A 13,981-nucleotide genomic window follows, 5' to 3' on the forward strand; every position below is an offset into this window, starting at 1 on the left:
CTACTTAATGCACAACATAAACTTGATTTTGTTTCTCTATCAACATCTAGGCATATAGCAATGTACTGCTACTAGGGAGGACAATGTCACAGAGAAAATACTACCAGTCATCTCCAGAGAAATCAATTATTTAAAAAAAATACTTATGTTGGCTTTCAATTTTATATGTATGGTTAGAATTGTACCAATTAGATTGTGGTTTTTTCTTTTTTGTTCCGTAGCAAATCCATCTCAATGAACTCCTGAGTTCTTGGATGGTAACACAAACAGAAGAAGACAGCATGTATGTATATGTATAAGTATGTTTGTATGTGTGCAGATTACTGAAGCTCCCAGGAATCATGATTGTGATGAAACTTGAGTTAAATTATTATAATCAAGCCAGTCCTGTTTTCTCCCTAGCACATCATAGAAACTGAAATACAGAAGTGTGGTGTTTTTCCATCTTCACTTGCCCACATGGTTACCATGGTGACTCCACACTGCAGTGGGATTTGGTGCAGATCAAATGTCATTTTATAATTCTAGGCTGGATCACCTATTAATATGAATGTTGTCATATACTGTTTTTCTAATTTTCTCAATTTTTTAGATTTATTAATTGAAATTGGACCAGAGGTAGAGCTTTCTCTTCTCCCTAGGTATTGACTCATTCATTCATTCATTCATTCACTCATATCATACATTCTTATTTTGCCCAATATGTTGCCTTCTGACACAATAATTATTTATTTTCATGCTCAGATTGTCACAGATTTGGCGAAGGAAGGCATTTTTAAGTTGACTGCTGTGTCCATTTGACACGTCCTTAGAATGCTTTGAACATGTACTTTGCTCTCTGAGGTTGTCTCCAAATCTATACCCACCTCAGAGCATCACTGAGGAATTGAGGAAGAAATAACAACGTACAATGCATGGCGCCTAGTAAGCTCTCACCAGATTTTATTTCTTCACTCCCATTTTGCATCCTCATTACCTTTATGATCATGTCAGTCCTGTTCACTTCGAAGCGGATAATAGAAACTGAAAAACAGAAATGGGTGTTTTTCCATGTTCTCTTGCCCACCTGGTTACCATGGTGACTCTGGACTGCAGTGGGATTTGGTGCAGACCAAGCATCATTTTATTATTCTAGGCTGAATCACCTATTATTATGATCATTGTCGAATATTGTTTTTCTAATTTTTGCATTCTTTGTAGATTTATTAATTGAAATTGGACTGGAGGTAGAGTTTTCTCTTCTCCCTAGGTATATATTTATTTATTAACTTATATTGTAGATTCTTATTTTGCTCTAAGGGTTACTGTCTGATGCTATAATTATTTTAATGCTCAGATTATCACAAAATTGGCCAATGGAAGCACCTTGAAGTGGCTGCTGTGTCCATTTGACACATTCTTAGAATGCCTTTAACATGTACTTTTCTTTTGATGTTATCTCTAAATCTATACCTACCTCAGAGCATCAGTTTGAAGAATTGAAGACAAAATTACAATCGACAAAGCGTGCACCTAAGAAGCTCTCACTAAATTTTACTTCTTCATTCCAACGTTACATCCTTCATTCAGCAGTGGTATCTAACAGTGATAATAATAAAAATTAATAATTTAAAATATGCAGCTATTGATGAATAGAGCTTAGGTGTTAGATCATTAAGCTTTATTATTCACACATACAAACTCAAACTATCAAAATGATAAAAATCTCAACATGTAAATAATTCTTTTTTAAAATAAACTTTTACTTTTATTTTTAATTTATTATGTTGACATGTTTGCACTCAATATATCTAGTATTTATTGAGTTGTTATTGTATGTCTAACACTTGTCTAAATTTTTTTACATATTAATTTAACATGACATTTTCCACATTTTTCATTTTTATTCTTTAAATTAGTGTGTGGTGGTATCTCATGTGGCTTTAATTTTAATTTCTTTTAAATGTTAATTTCCTTTTAACCTAAAGAACACCATCCCTCTTTTTTTATAACCTTCCAGCTTATTTGATCATGAAACTATATATTTTGTCTTGTGGAATTTGCAATCTGGATTTTGCTACTTGTATCCCTATTGTGTTGTTTATTATGTTCCACTGCCTCTTCCCATTTCCTTTAAATTGGTAAGAAGATTTTCAGGCTTGATGAGATTCAGGTGTTTTGACAAGTATACCTCAGATGTGATTCAGTGTAATTCCTGTAATAACACTGGGAGGTTCATCTTGTCACTTATCTCTCCTTCTGTGTCATTGAAATTGATCACTGGGTTCAGGTTTTGTCAAATTTCCCATCTACTGTTCACTTCATATTTTTGCAGCCTCTGAAGACCTATATGTCAATAAAAGTTGCAGAAGGGTGATTCATAACTTTCTTTTATATATATATTTTTAATATTTTATTTATTGATTTTTTTAGAGAGAGAAAGAGAAAGAGAGAGAAGGGGGAGGAGCAGGAAGCATCAACCCCCATACGTGCCTTGACCAGGCAAGCCCAAGGCTTCGAACCGGGAACCTCAGTGTTCCAGGTTGGTGCTTCATCCCACTGCGCCACCACAGGTCAGGCTCTTTTATATTTTTATCTGTAATACTTCCATAAAGAAATTTCTCTTCATCAACTATGAGGTCATGCTGAAGTATGCTAAAAATAGGAAAAGTAGGATGAATGTTTAATTATTTTGCATTATTTTCATTTTTCAGAATGAGTTATTTCTTTAGGATCTTCCAAAGGTGAACAATGAATTTGTTTCTTTGTTTGTTTTGAGTGTCATAAGGAGCTCACAGATACTTATATATTTGATGCATTTTAACCCATTATGGTCCTTAATGTTTTTGATTTTTAAATTGTTATTTGTCCGGTAGAAGCCCTCAGGTTGGCTACCGAATCTTTAACATGCTTTCTGCCATGAGAGTTTGGTCCAGACTTACTTGGTACAATTTTATCCAGACCTGGAATCAGCCATTTCTCCAAGGATGCCTGGTTCCTTTATTGGGAAATGTTTTCAGAGGATTCAGTCTGGGGATTAGAGTTGAACATTGCTACTTGATTGGTCATTGTTTCTTCCCCTTTTTGTAATTGGAGCCTAGAAATCTGTATTATACTTTTAAGAGAATACAGGTAATTGGCTTCCATCCTGGGATGCTCCTCCATCTCTTAGAGGTAATAATTTTTCTCAGTTTTTTGTTTTAACCTTTCAGATTTTAAATATATAACCAAATGCAATATATATATATTAGATTTCTTCCCCAATCATGGGTAAAAGGTAGCACATTCTTCGCCAACAATATACAATAGAAATATCTGCAGAAATGAAAAAATTTGTGTCTGCGCTGTCCAACACTGGAGCCATCAGCAACAAGTGGCTTCTGAGCATCTATAATGTGGCCGGTATGACTGAAGTACTGAATTCTTAATTTTTTAAATTAAACTTAAATATCTGCTTGTGACCAGTGGCTACTGTATTCCACAGCAGTGGCTCTATACATTTTTCTGTGCCTGGCTTTTTTTTACTAAGCAGTATATCCTAGAGATCACTTCATAGCAGTCATTGATTTTTATAGCTGCATAGTACTCTAGAATGTAGGTATATCTTAGGTTACTCAACCAACCCTCAAATGGAGGGCATTTGTCTTGTTGCTAATCTCTTATTGTCACAGATTTCTCAGTAGTTTTGAACTTTTGGGGCTTTTTGTTTTGTTTTGCATTGTTTCCTTGGCATAAATTCTTAAAGAATACTGATTCTAAGAGTATACACCCATGTAATTTTACTAGATAATATCACATCCTCTCATAGGCTAGTACCATTTTACATGACCACCAGCAATATATGAGAATAACTATTTTTTCACAGGCTACCTACTTGATAAGAAGAAGTAGCTGGTTATAGTAATTTTTCTTTGCATTGTTTATCATGAATCAGATTAAGCATTTTTTTTCCAAGAGAGAGGGGAGTAAAGACAACAAGAAGGGAGAGAGAGTGTGATCAGGCAGTGGCGCAGCGCATAAAAGCGTCGGACTGGGATGCGGAAAACCCAGGTTTGAGGCCCCGAGCTCAGCAGCTTGAGCACAAGCTCATCTGGCTTGAGCAAAAAAAAAAAAAACAAAAAAAAAATCACCAGCTTGGACCCAAGGCCCCTGGCTCGAGCAAGGGGTCACTCGGTCTGCTGAAGGCCCATGGTCAAGGCACGTATGAGAAAGCAATCAATGAACAACTAAGGTGTCGCAACGAGAAACTGATGATTGATGCTTCTCATCTCTCTCCTTTCCTGTCTGTCTGTCCCTGTCTATCCCTCCCTCTGACTCTCTCTCTCTGTCCCTGTAAAAAAATGTTTGTAAGAAAGGAGAGAGATGAGAAGCATCAACTCATACTTGCAGCACCTTAATTGTTCATTAATTGCTTTCTCATATGTGCCTTGCTGGGGGGCTCCAGCCAAGCCAGTGACCCCTTGCTCAAGCCAGCGATCTTGGACTTCAAGCAGGATCATGTAGTCATGTCAATGATCCTACACTCAAACCGGCAAAACTGAGCTTAAGCTGGTGAGACCATGCTGAAGACATTGATCTTGGAGTTTCAAACCTGGGTCCTCAGCATCCCAGGCCAATGCTCTATCCAATGAACCACGGCCTGGTCAGGCAGATTGAGCATTTTTCTTGTATTTAAGTATCATTTTGTTTTACCCAGCATCAACATCTTTTGGTAAAATACCTGCTTGTATTTATTGCTTTTTTTTCCTCTCTCACCTTTGCTGGCTTTTGTATTCACTTTTTAATAAGATTTCTACATATTAGAGATATACCCCTTTCTTTGTAATCTAAGTTGTATATACCTTTCCCAATTTTTAATTTTTAATTTTACTTTGCTTTTGGGTTTGGTTTTTGCCATTCAATATTTTCTAATGAAAAAATTCATATGTAGTACACATTCCCCTTATTGCTTCAGGATTTTAAGTTTTCTCCACTACCATGTTATAGAGGAATTTTTCCAGGGTTGTACTTCCAGGAAAAAGGGATAGAGAAAAAGTATTATGAATCCTACTGGGTGTTAGGTATAAGGGGAGTTCTGAGGGAAAGTGACCATAATGTGGGAAACCTATTAAAAATTCCACTAAATCAGGAGGACTCAATGTTCAGATCAGTGCCTTGGTCTTGTGCTTATATTTGAGAACTCAGTCAATACTCTTCTCTGTACCTTGTGGAACTGGGTCCAAGCCTCCTTACTGGTAGAAAAGATCTTACACGAAACATAAACTCTATGTCCCCTCAAAGGAAACCCTTGGAGGACTAAGTGGGATAAGACCGACACAAAACCATTCCAAAATTTACCACAGGACCGAGCCAAGAACTAAAAAGGGAGTAAAACCCTAGTTAACACTCAGGAGAAGAACCAAGACTGAAAGCACACAAGGGTTACTGTATTCTTCACACTCTATCTTGGAGTGAGATCCTGTCAGAAGGGAGTAGTAGCTCGTTAGCACTATGCAAAAGGACAGGCGTGTGCATGAAAAGAAGCGTCCGTTTCCCAAGGTGGCAAACCTTCTCCACCTAACTGCATCTGTTTAGACACTGGGTTTCCAGGACTTGAGTGAAGCTTGGGCTACACTTGTGTGGAATGTAGTCTGTTTTGGATGGGCATTAGAATACATTCTGCTCCCTGTGGACATTTCCCATTTTCCAGGTCTAGAGATCAAGGGAGGGAAGGGATGAGATTCAGAAGTGAACCTGGAGTTACAGTGCCTGGCACACAGTAGACAATACACATTTTAAGTGAGATGTAGATGCAGAAATAACCAAGAAACAAACATCCTCTCTGTTTTTTATTTACATGTGAATTTTTTCAAAGACAGTTGGTATTACACTGTACTTATTAGTTGTCTACTTTTTAAGAAAATATTTTGCTTATTTGCAAAAAGTATGCCTTTTCTTTGGGGGAAAAATGTGTAAAAAATGGGCAAACATACCACCTGCTGACCTACTGAAGAATTGCAGGTGTGGAAGTTAACTTGGGATCTTGGCAAAAGGTGAGGTAATAGACTGGGGAGTGAGGGAGGTGCACGAGTTCCAATGGACAGTAAGTACAAAACTTTCTGGAATTTTCCACACACTAGTGGTGACCATCCTATATTCATGCCCATCCTTGGATTATTAGGCTGTGAGCGTACAAGTCCAGCCCCATGTGAACTACACGGAAAGCTGCTCAAGTGTGTAAATGAATAATTGGTATAAAGAAATTCGAGGTGATAGAAACATGCACAACAGAAAAGCCGTCTCAAATACTTTGTTTTAATCTTCTCCTTTTACTGGTAAAAAATTATACTATGATCATGTTTCCAAAACAATGAATATATAAACATCATATTTTTGAGCACCTCATAATTATTTGGTTTTCAACATTTTATTCAAAATGTGTTCCATATTTAAAACACTTTGGAAAAGAAACTTTATAAAATGAAAATATCTTCTATCTCCCACTAACCCACTACTTTTAATTATTACAAATAAATGGTTTTTTTAAATTTTTCATTGAATTTTTTGGGGCGACATTGCTTAATAACATTATAAGAAAGTGAAGTGGTTACCAGGGAAGAGGGTGGGAGGAGGGGAGTAAAGAGGGACAAATCTATGGTGATGGAAAATTATAGGACTTTGGGTGATAGGTACACCATGCAATCAACAGTTTACATGCTATAGAAATGTTTACCTGAAACCTATGTACTCTTAGAATTGATCAATGTCACCCCATCACCCCATGACTTAACCTCTAAATAAAAAGTTGTAGGTTTCAGGTGTACAATTCTATAACACATCATCTGTATATTGTACTGTGCATTCAGCACCCCAAGTCAGGTCTCCTTTCCACACCATTCACCCCCCCTTTGCCCTCTTCTACCTCCCCCACCCCTTTCCCTCTTGTCATCCCCATACCATTGTCTGTGTCTATGAGAGGTTTTTGGGTTGTTTTTTTTTGCTTAATCCTTTCTCATTTTTCACCCAGCTCCCCAAGTATTATTTTCACACACAATATATGGAGGTGTTTCTAAATTGATAAATGTATTTTAAATGATTTTATTAGGGTGACACTGGTTGACATACTTGTACAGGTTTCAGGTGCCCAATTCTATAACACATCTTTGTAAACCAAACTGTGTGTTTACCCTCTAAGTCAAGTCTTGATCTATCACAATTTATCTCCCTATATACTCTTCTACCTCCCCACACCCACAGTCACCATATGGTTGTCCATCTCCAAGAGTTTTTTTCTTTTTTTTTTTTGTCCTTTCTTGCTCAATCCCTCCATGCCTCTCAACCAGCCACCCCACCCTGACAGATGTCAGCCTGATCTAAATGTATGAGTCTGTCTCTATTTTACTAGTTAGTTCATTTTATTCATTAGATTTAACATATAAGTGAAATCATATGGTGCTTATCTTTCTCTGGCTGATTTATTTCACTTAGCATAATGCTTTCCAGATCCATCCACGCTGTCACAAAAGAAAAGATTGCCTTCTTTATTATGGTGCATAGTATCCCGTTGTGTTAATATACCACAGCTTTTTAATCCACTCATCTACAGATCGGCACTTGTGCAGCTTCCAAATCTTGGCTATTGTAAATAATCTTGCACTGAACATGGAGGTGCATATATTCTGTCAAATTAGTGTTTTGGCTTTCTTTGAAGAAATTTGTAGAAGTGGAAATGTTAGGTCATAAGACAATTTCATCCCTAATTTTTTGAAATAACTCCATACTGCTTTCTACAGTAGCTGTACCGCTCTGTATTTACACCAACAGTGCACAAGGGTTACCTTTTCTTCACACCCTCGCCAACACCTGTTTTTTGTTTTTTTAATGATAGCCATTCTAACGGGTATGATGTGCGACCTCATTGTGGTTTTAATTTACATTTCTTTGATGAATAGTGACATTGAACATCTTTTCATGTTTATTGGCCATCTGTATATCCTCTTTAGAGAAGTGTTCATTTAAGTCCTTTGCCCATTTTTTAAATTGGATTGTTTGCTTTTTGGTGTTGAGTTTCACAAGTTCTTTGTAACTATTAAATATTTTTCCCTTATTGGTGAATTCATCTCCCATTCAGGGGGTTGTCTTTTCATTTTGTTGATTGGTTTCTTTTGCTGTGCAAATACATTTTAGTTTGTTGTCATCCCATTAGTTAATTTTCTTTTGTTTTCCTTGCCCAAGGAAATATATTAGAAAAAAATTTTGCTACAAGAAATATCTGAAATTTTACTGCCTATGTTTTATTCTAGGATTCTTATGGTCTCAAGTCTAATATTTAAGTCTTCAATCCATTTTGAGTTTATTCTTGTGTATGGTGTAAGAAGGTGGTCTAATTTCCTTTTTTTTTTTTTTTTTTTTTTTTTTTTTTTTTGCACATACCTGCACAATTTTCCCAATACCATTTATTGAATAGACTGTGTCCTTTGTCAAATATTAATCAACTATGCCGGCATGGGTTGATGGGTAGGCTCTCCTCTATTACATTGATCTATTTATCTGTTTCTATGTCATTGCCATGTTGTTTTGATTACTTTGGCTTTGTATTATAATTTGGTATCAGGTAGTGTGATTCAGCCAATATTCTTCTTTCTCAAAATTGCTGTGGCTATTTAGGGTCTTTTCTGGTTCCATATAAATTTTAGGAATATTTGTTCTGGTTTGGTGAGATATATCATTGGTGTCTTGATAGAAATTGTGTTGAATATATAAATTGTTTTGGGTAATATGGACAATTTAATTATGTTAATTTAACTATTCATGAGCACAATATAGGCTTCTACTTATATGTATCTTCTTGGATTTTTTTCTTCAGTGTCTTATTTTTTGAGTCTTTTATAACCTTGGTTAAATTTATTACTAGGTATTTTACTCTTTTTTAAAGGAATTGTGAATGGTACTAACTTTTTAGTTTTCCTTTCTGATAGTTCATTATTTGTGTATAAAAATGCAACTAATCTTTTTTTCTTCTCCTAATTTAATGTATTTCTTTTTTTTAGACTTTATTCATTTAGAGAAAGAGAGAGAGAGAGAAGAGGATAGGAGTAGAAAGCATCCACTCCCACATGTGCCTTGACCAGGCAAGCACAGGGTTTTAAACCAGTGAGCACAGCATTCCATGTCTATGCTTTATCTGCTATGCTACCACAGGTCAGAGTTGTTTTTTATTTTTTTAATTCAGTGAAAGGAGGGGAGGCAGAGACAGACTCCCACATGTGCCCCAACCGGGGTCAATCAGGCAAGCCTACTAGGAGATGATGATGCTTTCCCCATCTGGGACGTTGTTCCATTGCTCAGCAACTGAGCTCTTCTTAGAAGCTGAGGCAGAGGCCATGGCGTCATCCTCAGCGCTGGGGGCTAACTTATTTCGATTGAGCCATGGTTGCAGGAGGAGGGTGAAAGAGAGAGAGAGAGAGAGAGAGAGAGAGAGAGAGAGAGAGAGAGAGAGAAAGAGAAGCGAGAAAGGGAGGAATGGAGAAGCAGATAGGTGTTTTTCCTGTGTGCCCTGACTGGGAATCAAACCTGGGACATCCACACAGAAGGCCAACACTCTAACACTGAGCAAATCAGCCAGGGTGCAACTGACTTCTGAATATATATTTTGTATCCTACTACTTTACTGAATACCGTATTTCCCTATGTATAAGACACATCCTAATTTTGGGGCTTGAAATTTGAAAAAAAATGTATTACATAAATGAACTCAAGTTTTATTCGTCATAAAATTCATACAACTTTTTGCCTGACCAGGCTGTGGCACAGTGGATAGACCATTGAACTGGGATGTGAAGGACCCAGGTTTCAGACCCCCGAGGTTGCCAGCTTGAGCACGGGCTCATCTGGTTTGAGCAAGGCTCACCAGCTTGAGCCTAAGGTCGCTGGCTTGAGCAAGGGATGTCTCAGTCTGTCTGCTGTAGCCCCCCGGTCAAGGCACATATGAGAAATCAATCAATGAACAACTAAGAACCGCAACGAAGAATTGATGTTTTTCATCTCTCTCCCTTCCTGTCTGTCTGTCCCTATCTGTCCCTCTCTCTGACTCTCTCTATCTCTGCCACAAAAAAATTCATACAACTAACTCCTCATCACTGTCAAAACTCTCATCCATTAGCTTGCCCTCATCTATGTCTGATGACAAATCACTGTCTTCATATATTGCCTTGTCCTCAGTTCCATCTATGGCATTTGAAATGCCACACTTTTTTAATGACTTCACAATGATCTCAATCTTCATATTATTCCAGGATCTTTTCACTCAGGTACAAACTTCTCCTATAGTTGGGTTTTTCACTCTTCCTGCTGGTGTCAAATTGTCCCCAGAAGACTTCATTCATTGGTTTCATTTGTTTCTCGTGACAGCTTTGAAGGATTTCTTAATCCTGAAATCAAGTGATTGGAGCTGGAATGTCAAGCCTCCAGGTATGATGGCAAGTTTTGTTTTTTGCTCTGCAGCAATCTTCTTTGTGTATTTTGTTTTGTGCCCTGAACTGATCAAGCACCAATAGGGCAGGTTTGTGTAAGAACCCACCTGATCTCCTTCTCCAAACGTTCTCAAACTAGATCTTCATTTCATCCTGATCTATCCAACCCTTGTCATGAACATGGACAATCACTCCTCAAGGAAAGTCTTCTTTTGGCACTTTCTTTTTTCTTTATTTTTTTTGCGTTTGAAAATCAGCATAAGAGGCAGCTTAGTTCCGTAGGCACGGCAAGCTAGAATAACTGTGTAATGACTCTTTTCTTGTCCACTTCTCTTCACAGTTACAGTTTTCACCCCCTTCTTATCAACAGTTCTGTTACTTTGGACATCAAATTGAAGGGGGACTTTGCCATATTTGCAATCTGTCCCAACTCAAACTGATGTGTCTTCCAAAATTGAATGACAAAATGATGAAATTTAAAGACCTTCTGCTCATAACTTTCAGGCATCTTTTGGGTAAGTCTGATGCACATACATATAATTAGTCCATTCCATTTCATGAACCTGAAGCACCAATTGTGTCCTCCTTTGAAATCAATAACTTCTTTTTCATCAGCAATTCTTCTTGCCTCAGGCTGAACTATCTTTGTGGAGACAGGAATTCCAATTGCCCTTTGCTCTTCCATCCATATCTTCAATTCCCTCTCTAAATCAGGCCATGTTGCTGATTTGACTCTCATGGCCTCCTTTTGCCATGGCAATTTCAGTAGGGTTTCTTCTTCTTTAGCCAGTCTCAGATTGATTTCTCAGTTGGAGGAGGACCAAACTTAAGTTTAGCAGCACGACTTCCATTCACTTTTGCAAACTGGATCACTTTTAACTTGAATTCAGCATTGTACAAACACCTTTTCTGAACCATTTCTGGGAAGAGGGTGGCAAAACATAACCTACTGTAATGCACCCGTTTCAAGTGCAAAACAATGAGTGCAAAGACAACCAGTATAAAAAAGCAGGAAATGCAAGTAAAAAAATCTACAACAATGAGCGCAAAACAAGTGCAAAAGAGCAAGGAATGCAAGTAAATAAGCTGCAGCAATAAGTGCAAAAACAAGCACAAAAATGCAGAAAATGCAAGTGGAAAAACTACAATCAATGTATAAGACACACCCAGTTTTTATACTCCAACTTTTTCAAAAATGCTGTGTTATACATGGGGAAATACGATACATTTGTCTGTTCTAGTAGTTTTTTATGTACTCTTTAGGATTCAGTATATACAGTATCATGTCACATGCAAACAATGGCAGCTTTACTAGTTTATTTCCAATTTGGAAGTCTTTTATAGCTCCTTCTTTTCTGATTGCTGTGGCTAAGACTTCCAGCATTATATTGGGTAAGAGTGGTGATAGTAGACATCCCTGTCTTGTTTCTAATCTTGAGTAAATGCTTAGTTTTTGCCCATTAAATATGATGAAGGTTGTGGGTTTGTCATAGATGGCCTTTATTGCATTGAAGAATGTTCCCTCATTTCTCAACCTATTATTTTGATCATTCTCGAATATTATTTTTCTAATTGTCTCATTCTTTCCTGGTTAATTAATTAAAATTCGACTGAAGATAGAGCTTTTTTTCTCTCTAGGTATTTATTTGTTATTTGTTTATTCATTTATTTATTTATTTAACCCTAGATTCCTATTTTGACACTTTGTTAAGAAACTGCCAATGGAGTTTAATCATTTTAACCACCACGAGCAGTGTACATGATTACCATCCTTTACAATCTTGACAATGCTTGGTATTGGCAGTTTTTTTATTTTAGCAATTCTCATGGGGTGTAATGTTATCAAAATTTAGTTTTAATTTATAATACCACATTGTTTTGGTTACTATAAGTTTATTATGAGTCATCAAACCTGGGATTATTTATCTTCCAACTTTTTATTTATTTTTTAGTTATTTTTTATATTCTAACTCTTTTTCATTTTTACATTAATTTCAGAATTGGCCTGCTGATTTCTTTCTTTTTTGTGTGTGACAGAAAGAGGGAAGGACAGATAATGACAGATAGACAGAAAGGGAGAGAGATGAGAAGCATTAATTTTTTTTACAGCACCTTAGTTGTTCATTGATTGCTTTCTCATATGTGCCTTGACCAGAGAGCTACAACAGAGTGAGTGACCCTTTGCTCAAGACAGCGACTTTAGGCTCAAGCAGGCAGTCTTCAGGCTTACGCCAGTGACCATGAGGTCATGTCTATGATACCACGCTAAAGCTGTGAGCCCATGCTCAAGCTGGCAACCTCAGGGTTTCAATCTGTGTCCTTTGCATCCCTCTCCAATGCTGTATCCACTGTACTACCCCCTGCTCAGGGTGGCATGTCGATTTCTTTTAAAAAACATTTCCTGGGATTATATTGGGATTTCACTTACTATATAGATCAATTAGAGGGAAAGTGATATCTTAACAATATAGAGTCTTTTGAATTATTAAAATAGTTTTCTCTCCATTGATTTAGATTTTCTTTAATTTTTTGAACAGGGTTTTGCAGTTTTCAATGATAAAGCTTTGCATATCTGTAGACAGATAATCCATAAGTATTTCATGCTTTTTGATGCTATTATAGAAAACATTATTTTGCAAATATAGTTCCCAGTTATTATATTTACACTAAACTGTTAAAAGCCATATGACTGATAATAGCCATTGATGATATTTCTGGTCAAAAGAATAGGCTGTCTGAGGATGGAAAAACTACTTGATGCACAACATAAACTTGATTGTGTTTCTCTATCAACATCTGGGCATATGGCAATGTCCTGATACTAGAAAGGACAATGTCACAGAGAAAATGCTACCAGTCATCTCCAGAGAAATCAATTATTTCAAAAAAATACTTATGGTGACTTTCAATTTTATATGTATGGTTAGAATTGTACCAGTTAAATTGTGGGTTTTTTCTCTTTTTTGTTTTCTAACAAATCCATCTCAATGAACTTCTGAGTTATTGGATGGTAACACAAACAGAAGGAGACAGCATGTATGTATATGTATACGTATGTTTGTACGTGTGCAGATTGCTGAAGCTTTCAGGAATCATGATTGTGAGATAAATTGAGTTGAATTATTATGATCAAGTTAGACCTGTTCTCTCCCTAGCACATCATAGAAACTGAAATACATAAGTGTGGTGTTTTTCCATCTTCACTTGTCCACATGGTTACCATGGTGACTCCTCACTGCAGTGGGATTTGGTGCAGATCAAACGTCATTTTATAATTCTAGGCTGAATCACCTATTATTATGATTGCTGTCATATACTGTTTTTCTAATTTTTTCATTTTTTTCCAGATTTATTGATTGAAATTGGACTAAATGTAGAGGTTTCTTTTCTCTCTAGGTATTTATTTGTTTGTTTGTTTAACCATTTATTTATTTATTTAATCCTAGATTCCTATTTTGACACTTTGTTAAGAAGCTGCCTAAGGAGTTTTACCATTTTAACCACCACGAGCAGTGTACATGAGTGCCATCCTTCACAACATTGACAATGCT

The 13,981-nt window shown here is 36.6% G+C and overlaps 1 pseudogene; it reads left to right on the forward strand.

The window, feature by feature from the left end:
- Positions 1-13,981, forward strand: part of LOC136317680 (extracellular tyrosine-protein kinase PKDCC-like) — an 87,654-nt pseudogene that overhangs the window by 555 nt on the left and 73,118 nt on the right.

The sequence above is a fragment of the Saccopteryx bilineata genome, chromosome X, assembly GCF_036850765.1.
Source record: "Saccopteryx bilineata isolate mSacBil1 chromosome X, mSacBil1_pri_phased_curated, whole genome shotgun sequence".
In the NCBI taxonomy this organism is placed as follows: domain Eukaryota; kingdom Metazoa; phylum Chordata; class Mammalia; order Chiroptera; family Emballonuridae; genus Saccopteryx; species Saccopteryx bilineata.